The sequence below is a fragment of the Anomaloglossus baeobatrachus genome, chromosome 4, assembly GCF_048569485.1.
Source record: "Anomaloglossus baeobatrachus isolate aAnoBae1 chromosome 4, aAnoBae1.hap1, whole genome shotgun sequence".
NCBI classification, from domain to species: domain Eukaryota; kingdom Metazoa; phylum Chordata; class Amphibia; order Anura; family Aromobatidae; genus Anomaloglossus; species Anomaloglossus baeobatrachus.
In genome coordinates this window covers 396,483,315-396,497,579 of record NC_134356.1, presented here as the reverse complement: position 1 = coordinate 396,497,579, position 14,265 = coordinate 396,483,315, and the positions used below count along the sequence as shown (strand labels likewise).

Here is a 14,265-nt window from a genome sequence, read left to right as displayed (position 1 = left end):
AAAGACTTAGAAACCTTGCTGTCCCTATGCTTATTGGGGCTAGGACTAGTTGAAGGGGCATTGTTATTCTATACTAGTTGACCCTTTTTCCATGTTATCATGCCTTTCTGGGCATGATAACATTATTTCCATGAGCTTTCCGACTTCATTAGGTACACTGTGCATGACCAGAAGTTTAGTAGACAGCATGTACATGTTTTCTGAACGTCCGTTCATGCGCAGTTCGCCTAGTGAAGCCGGGAAGTGTATACTCGGCTTCAAAGGTGCACTGACGCAGCCGAGATGAGTTGTGTGCATGCGCAATATTTCCAGAAGCTGGTGGTGATGCTGGCTAGTGGAAATCATGTTATCACACCCATAGGGGCGTGATAACAAGGAACGTGAGATGACTAGTCTACGGAACTAGTTTTTCGGTTGGCACCTGTTCACACTTGTTGAAGCTTCTGGTCAGTTTTCTGATATAGTTGTAGTGCATTTGTTCTGCCAAGCACTCCGCCCCATAGCCAGGTTGTGTCCACCATCTTATTCAGCCAGAGACACGCAGATTTTTAATCATACATAGAAGCATTTACAGTTAGGCTCCCAATATAATGAGATCACCTTGTCGAGGTTATCGGGTTCATGTGGATTGACCAACCCAAGTTTGTGAAACCATATCGCCTCTGGATTAAAGGTCTCCGGAGGCTACCATAATTAAAATAGGGACAGCAAGGTTTATAAGTTGTTTTTTAAACATTCATATTAGTGAATAGCATTATACAGGGCTGGTTAGGCAGGGAATTTGGGCATGAATGTTGCTGGGATGGAGGGCATAAGGGACCTGACAGGTTGCCTTTAACTTGTCTTTTTCCATTGAAATCCTTGTTCTGTCTCTGCGAAGGGGTCTATTGGGCGGAGAGATTCAATATTTGACAAGTATCTTCATAGAGATAGCTGACTGAGAGGCACGCCCCTTGGACTCCTAGGTAGGAGCTCTTCCTGCCCCACATCATACAGCTGAAGGGTGGGAGAGTATGGTCTCGCTGATAATTCCCTCTATATCACATCGCGGGCTGTGCCACTGTCAGGTGGCGCTGTCAATCCCTCAAGCTTTTTGTCACTATATATCTTCTAGAGTTATTATTACAGATATATGAGGTTTTCTTTTAGTGCTAATAATTAACCTGGGATATAGCCATTTAATTCATATTTATATTCATGTTTTTTTTCTCAGAATGCAAGTTGCTTCATTTACATTATGTATAATAAAATGAGCTACATGAATACATTTAATCAAAGTGCATACTGTTCTTTAGCTAGACACCAATTAAATTGTGTGCTGAAATGCCAGTGCAGTATATTGTGCCACAATAGGTAGTTAACTGACATTAACAATTTTAATTGGTACTAAACTCATAAAAAGTAAGCTTAATTGCCTTTAATACGTGCTGATAGATTGCATTCTTTATTATGTACAGTTATTATTCATTTTCTGTTTAACTCTTTGTGGTGTTTGTCCACTTTCGGAGGATTTTAATGTATCCACTCGGACATGTCAACCTTATAGGCATCATATTTGATGGTGTATATGCATGATTGAACACATAATGAGAGATAACATTGAATATTCTGTAATAAGCCACTTATGGACTCTTTAAGTGAAAAAATATTTGAAATGAATAAATTATCCAATTCCATTCCTTATGCCCTATTAGGTCTAAGAAACAACAAGACATGTATTAAATGGTCATCTATGGGGTTAGGGACACCAGATCTATGTCGATCAGTTAATTGGCAAGGTAGTGTCATTTTAAGAATGCTTTTCTGGTTTTACCCATGGTGCCATAGTAAATAATGTGACCTGGGCAAATATTCCCATATATTCATCTATAAGTCACATAAGTATGAACATACCTGTGCACGGCACATTTAATTGAGTTAAAGGGTTATACCCATCACCAAGATCCTATCCCAATCTGTAATAATAATATTAGCAAATACCTAAATGTAGTATTTATATATATATATATATTTATTCATTTATATAGCGCTATTAATTCCACAGCGCTTTACATACATTGGCAACACTGTCCCTATTGGGGCTCACAATCTAAGGTCCCTAACTGTATGTTTTTTTTAGTATAGTTCTTCTGATTCACTGATGTCACTTATCTCATGTTCAGGGCATTGCAGGACCTGATATTATGGCTTAGGTCTGGCTCGACTGCTAGTACTAGGTACTGTAGGGTAACTAATAAGTACTGATAAATAGATAAAACCCCAGGACAACCTTACAGGACCTTAGCCATCCATGGTTATGACCTCGAGCAAATAAGTAACTGTGACTATGTGCGTGTTTATACCTATGGATTCCTAAGGTTCTGCAATGCCCTGCACATTAGGTAAGCAAGATAGTGAATCAGAAGAACTATACTGCAATTCTAATTGGAAGTATTTGCTAATATTATTATAGCTACTACATATTGGGATAGGATCTTGGAGATGGAAATAACCCTTTAAAAGGGCTATTGAAATGTGCCATTGGTATAAAGTTGTCTTTACTACTCTTTTCCAATAGGACATTTCAGATCCACACGTTCCGACACAGTAAATTATTATAGAAAAAACAAAATATGCCAGCTCACCGAACCATAGCACATGTAGCATCTGGAGGAATTCAGTCAATCATGGGCGGTGCAGGGAACTTGGATTCCGGATAATCTTGTAGACACAAATCTTTAGGGATATTCCAGCAACTTCGACCAGAGGATTATAAAATCAAAAACTTTTATTCAAAAAAATTAAAAACAGGTATCATGTATAAAATACATATGGTTCACCAATGTAAAGAACGCTTACGCATTTCGGACACTCTCCAGTCCGAAACGCATAAGTGTTCTTCACATTGGTGAACCATATGTATTTTATACATGATACCTGTTTTTAATGTTTTGGAATAAAAGTCTTTGATTTTATAATCCTCTGGTCGAAGTTGCTGGAATATCCCTAAAGATTTGTGTCTACAGTAAATTATTGCCTATCCTGTTATAGACGATTACTTGTTGGGAGTAACCCTTTAAGATTTTTTCCTTAGCCAAAAGAGTAGAAGCATCTGAAAGAAAGATGAGCTATGACCAGGTCAAAAATGGTCAGTTTTTATATTTTTTTTAATTCCAATTTCTCTCATGAGCTAGATGTTTTTTTTTTTTTTTTTCAATCGGCCATAAGTTAAGAGATATGGGCCTTTTTATGCTAATTTGTATGGTCTTTACCAAGGAGGTGTGGCTTGTAGGGTGCTCTTGGGCCATATCTGTGGGCTGCTCTGTATTATTATCTTGTGAGCACAGCCCCTTTGGCAAAGACCATGAAAGTTAGCACTAAACAAAATGGAACCTTATGGCGGATTTCAGAAAATCAAATAACGGAGTACTCAGGGGAGTAGCAGAAATCTAATAAGAACAGTAACTGTCCACTTTTAACCGGGCAACAGGTCTACTTTAAAGGGCAAGAAGTACATTATAGGAAAAATCTTTGAGTTGATACACACAACACTTCTGGGGTGGTGCTCAAGTAGGGTCCAAAACCGTCTCAAGTAGATATAGAGTCTTGGCACTCAAGATAAATGTGAATAGTGGTCTTTTATTGAGAGGAACTTGTAGGACCAGCACAAGTACAGACGTTTCAGTCAAAGACCTTCATCAGTGTGTGTGCAGAGGAAAGCAACTGGCGAAGTCAGGTATGACGCAGTGTCCACTGCGGTCTATGTGGAAATTGCTACATAGAAAGTGGTGGACACCACATCATACCTGACTACACCAGTTGCTTTCCTTCTGAGGACCCCCTGCACGCACACTGATGAAGGTCATTGACCGAAACGTCGGTGCTTGTGCTGGTTCTACAAGTCACATTTATCTTGAGTGCCGAGATTCTACATCTACTTGAGACGGTTTTGGACGCTACTTGAGCACCACCCCAGAAGTTTTGTGTGCATCAATTCGAAGAGTGCCAGGATTCTACATCTATAGGAATAATCAGTGACATGGACATTGATGGAAGATATGCACCGACTATAACTAAATAAAATAGACCTGATCCTGAGCAAAATTATTATATAGTGCAACTCTCGAATTGGATGTTTATTTTAAGATTAATTATATGCATTATGTATTAGGATGAGAAAATAAATGAAATACTTCTACCTAATTTTGCCACTGCGTTTAGCTTCCAATATCATCTAGAACCCAGCCTGACATATGTCTGGTCATATGAGATGATTAGATATCAAGAAAAAGCAATAGAGATAGAATAATATTTCTTCTATAATTAGATTTTACTGAAGCAGATCCATCTCAGCCCCTAGAATTGGTGACGTTTTTCTGGATAACGCTATCCCAGATATTGTATTTCCTAGTTTTCTATTTGCCAGTTCAAAAAAGATATTTGGCAATGAGGATCCGTACAATGCAGAAATCATTACACATTGAAGCAGGTTTGTTTCCATCTGTTCTATCCAATAATCAGTTTCTTTGAAGTTTTAACTAAATGCATCTGTCATTGGCATAATCTTAACGAGACTGTCCAAAAATCTTGTAGGTCTGTACGTTTTATTCCATCCAAGAGGAAATTAGTGCTTTACTGTGTTGGAGGTAGCAGCAGCAAGCGACAGCTTAAATGCAAGGTTATATTAACAAAGGATGCTTCAGACACCCATTTACCTGCAGAGCAAAACTCTTCTCAAACTGTCAACACCTGTGTCAAACTCTCTTCAGATCCACGCGGCAGCTTGCGGCCCCTCCAGAGCACCAATCACTCAAAATCATAGAGTCTCTTCCTTAAAACAATTCTTAGGTCGTATGAAAATTGACATTATTATGTTGAACAAAGATTTCCTAAAAGTAATAGGAAACTTGATTCTCTTACAGGGTGAAACAATGAGAAAACATACGTGAAATAGAAGAAGTGGGAGTTCTAACACTTTGCAACTGGTGTTCCTAATTAAGAAAGACCTAGGTGCAAGTGCATTTCTATTTATTGCTTTTTTTGTCATTTTAATTTTAATTGTGTATTAATATGAGCCAGTTATGAAATGTGGATTGGTCTATGGATTATGTTGACCGGTTGCCGTGAATAATTACTGTATTTTTGGACTGCAGTGCACGCGTTGCTGCAGCCCAAGAAATGTGTTAATATGTACCTGGAGGTGTAAAAATGTGGAAGGGTCAATATCATTAATTTTAATACAGTAGGGTAGAATAGGGAAGTAATACTTCTCTTGTTAGTATTTATCTGCAGCATATGTATGATACACATAGCTTTACATCATACACATTGTACTCGTATACACTCTCTGAAGGGCACCCATATACACTGACGAACAAACGGGTAACAATGTTTTGGAACTTTTGACTTTCAAGCTCCATATCTCACCATCCACTACAGTTTTGCACATGAAACTACCATCATTTTATAGACAATCATCTTGGCTATCTCATACATACATTTGGTTTCTAACTATTTAGCATGTGATTAGTTATGCAGATTCTTGTCATGGCACTGATTGTTACTGTTTTGCTCCTAAAAACATAAATTCAAAATTTTTGTTACTGTTTTTTAAATCAACCTTTGGCTTTCAACACTGTCTGAGTCCTTCTCGGCATGCTCTTTATTCAAGTATTTCCCTACCAAAATGTGATACCAGGTCTCTTCTACACATTCCCAATGGTGGAGCATACTAGTTGACTCACTTGGGAATGTATATAGATTTTTCTTCAACTCTACCTACAAGTCTTCAATTGGGTTGAGGTCTGAGGACTGTGAGGACTGTGGATGCCTCCACTTCATTGTCATTGAACCATTTCTCTCCCAATCTCCACATATGTTTCAGGTTGTCCTGCTGGAACATTATGTAGTCCTTTTCATACCCATAGTACTCAAGTGTACAAACTAACTCGTCTTGTAGGATACTCACATATAGCTTCAGCATTGAGACCACCATTGATCCTGTTCGAATATCCAACTCCTTTGTCTATAAAACAACCCCATATCATCAGGCTTTCTCCACCAAACTTGACAGTTCCTTCAATTTCTCAATCCACTAGCCCCTTTATACTTTGTTTCTTCCAGACCCATTTGCAGCCATCAGAGTCATCTATTGACTTCTGTCTCATTGCTCCAAATCACTCGTTTCCAGTCTTCTACTGTTCACTTTTCATACTTATTTACAAACTTGAGCCAACGCTTCTTATGATGATGTCGAAATCAAAGCTTTTTCCACTTTTTGAGCCACCATTCCAGACTTGTGTAATGTATGTCCCATGGTGTTTGCAAGGACATCTGTTATCTCACTATTACAAAGCATATGAGCCACCTCTGTTGCCGTGTTTATTGCGCCAGAAATGATAGATTTTGGATGAGCTGACTTGTCAACTTTGATATTTTTCCTGGTTGTCCACAGCTTGGTTTTTCAATGGATGAACGGACTTCATTTTGTATTCTTCCAACCGTCATGGCACTCACATCATGCAGTTTGGCGATTTTCTTGACCAAGAGATCGCTATTGATGAGCTGGATGATGCTGTTTCTCCTTTTTTGGGAAATTTTCTCCATGGCTGCTCGCTGACATACTGAACTATTAGGGAATGTGAGAACAGGTTGTAATTTGTAGTATACAGGAAGAAAAATATTTTTCCACCATCAGGAGCAAAACAGTAACAATGATATGACATGACATGAATCTGCATAACTAATCATATGCTAAATAGCTGGAAGTCACCTTTATGTATTTGATAGCCAAGATGATTATCTATAAAATGTTGGTAATCTTATATTTGAAACTGTAGTGGATGGTGAGATATGGTGCCTGAAACTCAAAAGTTCAATACATTGTTACCCTTTTGCTCATCAATGTACTAAACACTGCTACATGCAGAGTATACACACGGTCAGCTATGCTAAATGTACAGATATCTGTATTACATAGAAACACGACTGTCTTACATACACATACATCTTGCATACATAAACACACAACTTTGCTACATAAACACACGGCTCTCCTACATATTTAGCTTTGACGCAGACACACAGCTCTGCTACATATACACAGCTCTCCTACATACACAGCTTTACTACTTACACACAGCTCTGCTATATACACAGATCTTCTACATTCACACACAACTCTGAGACATACAAATAAGGACCTCCTATGTTCACACATAGCTCTGCTATATACAGACATCTGATACATAAACACAGCTCTTAGAGATACACACAGCTCTCGTACATACCCACACAGCTCTGCTACATAGACACACAGCTTTATTAAATATGCACACAGCGCTCCTACATTCTCACACACTCTGCTACACATACACAGAGCTCTCCTATATATACACACCTCTGCTACAGACACACAGCTCTCTTACACTCACACACAGCTCTGCTACATACACATACAACTCCCCTGTATGCCTCATACACACCCAGATCTACTACATTTGCACAGTGGTCATATATACACATATTCACACATTATATACACACACATGCAGCACATGCACAAACACAGACAATACATACATATACACACACAATATGCACACACAGTATACATTATGAAAATGTTATGTTCTTTTTTGGCTTGTGACAGATTACAAGACCTTAAAATTCCTTCAGCTGGTCAGGTGAAAGGTCCCTCAGCTACTCTGCATGTGTAGGGTTGTACAGATCCTGGTACCTTTCTCTTCTAGTCTCGGGAGGACTAGAGCATTTCTTTGTGATTGGGAAGGACTCTCGGTCAGTGTCTCTCTTGATCATAGGAAGCGGCCTCCAGACTTTAAGATCCACGCACTTTTCAGCAAGATGTTTTCTTGCTAAAAAGTGTGTCTTATTGAACAAAAAATACAGTAAGTTTGAGAAAAAAAATGTACATCATTTTAAACCTCTTACAACTAAAAACTTGTCTGCTTTTATATTGTTGACACATATGGATTAGAAATAGGCCATTCAATGTTAGAACTGTGATAGTTATCCGGTACTCAGAGCAGGGTGCACTAACCTTTTCAGTCCTTGTTGAGTTAAACTGTATATTGATGTGTTTGATAGTAAATGCAAATGACAAAAAAGACAGTTGGGTAAAGAAACATGTATTTTCTATATATCTCAATGTAATTTTCCCAGTGTGTGTGTGTGGAGGGGGGTCACATTTCTTAGAAATATTTTGAGATGTGAAGATTAGTGTGTATAGCTTCTGGCATGTCTTGTTGTCTCTGATAATGTCAAGTAAGCAATTCCTTTCAACAGCATTCAAATTAAGAAGAGATTTATGTCTTTGATCATTCAGGAGATAGTGTAACAGCATCATTTGTTTAATAAAAGGGAGTCTACCTAGAAAGACAGACAATGGTTATGGTCTACAGCAGAGCTGGGCAAAGTGCAGCCGGTGGGCCACATCCAGCCCTCTGGACGCTGCTGGGTTGGAGGCACAGGGGACCCGACAGGTTCCCTTTAACCTCAATAAAGAGGGCGTGGATGCAACTAAAACATTTTGGTACTACGCTCATGATCAGCAAAGTTGCTACAATGAAATATTGGAAATTGTATTATTAGAATTGATTTATCATGGCTATACAATAAGGCCGTGAGGTAAACATGCTCAGAAAGTGAAAAGGGGAAGACTACCGATACTGCTAGATGTTAGAGTAATCTTACACTTTTCGATTTTATGATTTTATAGCCAAAGTCTAAAGCCCCAGAAAGTCCATGCCTACAGGCTCTTGAGACCTAAATTTGGTTCTAAATCTTAAAGCCAAGGGTTCACTCGCTGATAACCTTGTGATATCATGATAATGACAAACTCAGCTCTGCTACATCACAACAAGGAATTCATATCTGTATTGAACTTCTTTTTCCACTACGAACAGTCTGTGAACCTATGTAATTCCTCTCTTACCTGGAGCTAATTCCACTTCTTCAATAGGACACAGATTGAAGACTTGCCTATGAGTCTCAGAATCGGAGGCAGCAGCTGTCTGCATCTTTTCACTGAGTAAATTAAATCCAGTTGTCTTTAAAATCACACGATGTAATAAAAGAGCTGTTCTGTGCCATCCTCAGATTATAAAAACTGTTGTTATAAAGAATGACATGCTGATTAAGAGTCATTTTCTTCATGGGAGGAGGGATGGAACAGGCGGAGAAGAGAATATTAGGCTGTCTGGATGCTCCAGTTTTGGTGCATGTGCTTCAATTATTACATTCTTACAAACAGAAGAACAAATAACCTCCAGGGGCTATAGGCCGAGTCAGGAACCAAGAGTCGGAAGGATAACAAAGCCTAGTCCTCGCAGTACTAGTCACTAGTGAACATATACATGATTAATAGCATAAATGCATTGAGTCATATATGTATGCACTTTGTTCATACCTTATGCGACCAAGCCAGTTGCCAGTTGTGTATCACAAGAAATGTATGTTTCTTTGATATGTGCTGGTGTAGATCTCCAGGGTGAAACACGCCGTAGCACTGCATAAATATTTAGAGCCATAGGCTAAGCTCAACACAAAGTCTCTTGTCTGTACGGAAGATGGTTTACATATGCGCTGCACATTGATGTTAATACAGCAAGGGAAATCTGAACATTTAAGGTTTTCAAAGACTTTTTTTATGTGTAGTATGGGATAGATAAATGTCAAACGGGAGCCTGCTGATTACTGCAGGATTGGCCGACAACCTAGTGTGTAAAGGAATCTTCTGAGTCTGTCCTGTTATAGTCTCCATTTCATAGTCGTTAAGGCTGTACATAGGCATAAGATCATCAAGTTCAACCTATAATCTTACAATAATCCAGAGTTAAGGGCGCTTTACACGCTACAATATATCTTACAATGTGTCGGCGGGGTCACGTCGTAAGTGACGCACATCCGGCATCGTAAGTTACATTGTAGCATGTAACAGCTACGTGCGATTGCGATTGAATGGTAAAACGTTGATCGCATGCACGTCGTTCATTTCCTAAAAATTGAATGTCAGGTTGTTCATCATACCCGGGGTAGCACACATCGCAGTGTGTGACACCCCGGGAACGATGAACAGATCTTACCTACGTCCTGCGGCTCCCGCCGGCAATGCGGAAGGAATGTTTACGTCCCGCTCATCTGCGCTCCTCCGCTTCTATTGGCTGGCTGCCGCGTGACGTTGATGTGACGCCGAACGTCCCTCCCACTCCAGGAAGTGGATGTTCGCCGCCCACATCGAGGTCGTAAGTGGTAAGTGGACGGGTAAGTGCGTGTGACGGGGGTTAATCGTTTGTGCGACACATTCAACAAATTGAACATGCCGCACATACGATGGGGGCAGGTACGATCGCATACGATATCGTATGCTGGATCGTATAGTGTAAAGCAGGCTTAAGGCAAAGACCTCATAAGGCAGATGCTAACTTTCCCATATTAGGGGAAAATTTCTTCCCGACTTCTGATCCAGCAGCCACACTAGTTCCCTGGATGATAGAATCTAATGCCCATGACCTCTAACATTATATATTTTTAGTAAGGCATACAGGCCCTCTTTGTATTTGTTCAATGAGTGAACTGTCAAAATATCAGGTGGCAGAGAGTTCTATATTATCAATGCTTGTACAGTAAATAATCCCAGCCTGTAATCATGATGATGATGTTGATCAAACCTTCTTTACGCTATATGTAGAGGTTGCTTCCTTGTCTTTGTTGCACACCTGGGTGTAAAAAGATCAGTAGTAATATCTCTGTACCATCCCTTCATATATTTGTTCATTGTAATAATAAGATCGCCCCTAAGCCTTTGTTTTTCTAAAGTGAATCACCCCGTTTGGTAAACTGTCTTTGTATGGCAGTTCACTCATTCACTTAAAGGGAATCTGTTAACAGGGTTTTGCTACTTCAACTGACAGCAGCATAATGTAAGCAAGGGGATTCTAAATCCAATGGTGTATCACATAGATTATTGGGTGCAGCCATTCTCACATAATCAAACAATTGAGTTGTAAGCATGTAGCTGAGCTGGGAGAGCTGCCCCCACCCACACTAGGCTCTCAGAGATTGTGCATTGACTGTGAGGTGTCAATCACAGCAGGGGTCATTCCAAACATCTCTGCACCTGTATTTCTGGTTCTGCAATGTTAATCACAGGGCAATAAAGCCATAAGTTTAAATAAACACCAGCACACACACTGATAAGAGAAATAGTTGCTTTTTCTTTTTTAACCCTTACAGCATGCTTACGTCAACTTACATAGCATAAACCTGCTGACAGATTCCTTTTAATAACCTTGGTTGCTCTGCATTGTACCTTCTCTAGTTAAGCTCTGCTGGAACTCATAGATGGTACACAGGCTTCATCATGTCTGATCCTGTGTTCTTGTGGGAGATAAGCTGTTGCAAAATTGTTCTGGCAGTGGCTTTTTCTCCCTTGACTGAGCTGAGCATTCATATTCATGGTAGAGTCAAGAGGAATAGCTGTCACTCAAAGATGATTTGATCTAGCCGTAAAAGATAGTACATGTATCCTGCAAGATACGACATCTGGGATCCCCCAATATTCTTGAAATAAAATGGACAAAGGCTGCTTTATATTTCCTCTTACCCTTTTAAGTATTTGATCCCAGCTGCATATCACACCCTTCACCTAAATTGGGTTATGCTTCAGTTCCTTACATAGTCTGTGGTCAAGGGAGCCCTGTGCTGAGGGAAAAGTCAAGTTAATCCAGTACTATGTCCCAAACATCTCAGGATCATGGAGCTCCAAGTGGTCAGACCGCCGTCTTTCATACCCAGTCCACAGAAGCTATATGCCATCACTAATTTAAGATAGGAAAACCTTCTAAATGAATGGGCTAGACTACTAGCAGCATATTTTGTCCTCATTCTCGGCCATAATCACTTATGACAGCCTGGTTAAGATTCCATCCATTACTCTAGATCCACAGTTTATGCTCTTATTGATAGTTATGATTTGTGCATCTTCAGCCACAGTCTTGATCAGGAATACACAATGTAGGATAGGAAGCACTTTATTGCCTCTGTCACATTTTAACAACCTTTTTTATTCTGTTTACTTTTTCTTTCTGTTTCATGGCGGATGCTCTCCTGAGACGATGGCTTGCATTTCTCTAATTCTTCTCCTGGGAAATAACATTGAAATAATGGTTTTACTTGCTAATAACTAGATGTACATACTGTGAGATAGAAAACTGCATAAAAGCCCAACAACGTAGTAAACCGTTCTGCACAGTATCTATTACAGAAGAGTATATATTGAGCAGGTTTATGGCCTTGATTTAAGAATATGCAGCTTTGGAAGTGGACAATTACAATATTTTTATACTATGAATATGTCCACCTAATAGAAATGAAAATTATTTCAACATCTGTGAAGCTGCTTATTATGTTCATTTCACTAGTGATGGTTAATGGAAAGGTGTAAGTACATCTAAATGGAAACATCCATACAATTAGGATATTTAATATTTATGTAGTACATGTGACCCACCATAGTATTGGCCATAAAGACTACGTTTTAATAATTGCAGTGTTGAACTGGGGTTCCTTTAGCCTACCTAATGAAATGATTTTGAGGTTCCATCCACCATGTGCACAACCCCTTTTAATTTTGTAGTAGGCCATGCTTCTGTCATTGTACAAACAGGATATATCTCTAAGATCTAATACTTTATTTGAAAATCATCCTATAAGTAATAGACCTAAGTAAATGGCTTTAAAGTCAGACCTAAATGGTGGACCTTTGTGGACCATTGTAGTCAATGCCAGGGTCCACTAAAAGATCCTCATGTACGTCAGCAGACTTGTCTGATGCCATGAAAATAAAAGTATGTGTTACATAGGACTCTCATTATTGAAACAATTTCATAATATTTTTTAAGGTACACATATACTAAAAGGACAAACTTATTGGGACACATGTCTTAATTGTTGAATTCAGGGTCTTCATTCCTTTCCAATTGCCTCAAGTATATAAAATCCAGTACCTAGCCCCGCAGTCTGAAATTACAAATGGGTTGTTCTAAAGAGCTCACAAAATTTAAGTGACCCTTATAAGCTGCGGCCACCACCATTAAGCCCTTATATATAGCATTTAAGGATACTGTATATAAGTGCCCTGTCCAATCTGTGTACTATAAAACCACCTCTTATAATACTCACCTGCGGCGTGGTCCGGTCCAGTGGGCGTTGCTGGTCTGAGTCGACGCTTCCTCTCTTCTTGTAAACACTGTTTCCTTTCCCTGCTTTATGTGGATAATACATCCTACATCATCAACACAGTGTCCTCCATTGTGCCTCAGCGCAGGTGCACTATTCTCTGCCCTACTGAAGGCAAAGCAAAGTACTGTAATGCGCAGGGACGGTGTAAAGGTCAAACAGTGACCACGCATGCGCACTACAATGCTATGATTTGCCCCCAGCAGGCCAGAGAGAAGTGTGCATCTGCAGGAGGGCAATGGCAACCTTTGTGTGGCTGACATAGGACGTGTCATCCACATGAAGCAAGAAGGATGGCGATCGCAAGAAGAGAGGAGGCACCGGACCGAGACCAGTGGCGCCCATCGAACCTGACCGCTCCACAGGCAAGTATAATAAAAGATGTTTTTTACATTATACAGATCGGCCTGGGCACTCTAGAATGCTGTATATCAGGGCTTTCTGGTGGTGGCCACAGCATATAGGGATGATTTTCTGCTTCCAACTTTGCGAGAGCAGTTTGAGAAAAGCTTTTTTCTCTTCCAGCATGTCTGTGACCCAGTACACCAAAGTCACTGGAAAGGACCTATAAGACTTTTTAGTCCTCCAAATTTAAGAGAATGTTTACCCAGTACATGAAGCAAGGTCCATAAAGACATGGTTGGGTAAAATTGCTGGGGAAGAATGTGACCCACATATATCTTGCAAACCATACAATGCTCTTCCGATAAATGGACAAATTCCTAAAGACACATCCAAACTCATTTAGAAAGCACTACTATAAGGCTATGTGTCCACGGGACAACATACCCGTGGATATTTCCGCAGGTTTGTCCACAGGTTTCCTGCAGCTGCTCCTTGGAATCCGCAGCTATCCATTGCTCTGTGTTCCAAGCATTTTTGTTGCGGTAAACCTGAGAGACAAGGGCTGAAATACCTGCGGAATTCCTGCCCTGTATCTCCATAGTGGAGGAGCGGGAATGCCGCAGATATTTCCGCATGATTAAATGACATGCAGTTACGTGCGGCTGCAGGACATTTGCAGCATAT

At 39.8% G+C, this 14,265-nt stretch overlaps 1 protein-coding gene across 18 annotated transcripts in view; it reads left to right on the top strand.

Moving 5' to 3' along the window:
• Positions 1-14,265, top strand: part of CELF2 (CUGBP Elav-like family member 2) — a 621,764-nt gene that overhangs the window by 154,908 nt on the left and 452,591 nt on the right. For 2 of the 18 annotated variants that reach the window (XM_075345297.1, XM_075345296.1), the window contains exon 2: positions 4,902-4,989. The exons of the other annotated variants lie outside the window; for them this stretch is intronic. The gene's annotated coding sequence lies outside the window, so the exon portion shown is untranslated. The remainder of the gene's footprint in view (positions 1-4,901; positions 4,990-14,265) is intronic. 18 annotated transcript variants of the gene reach the window in all.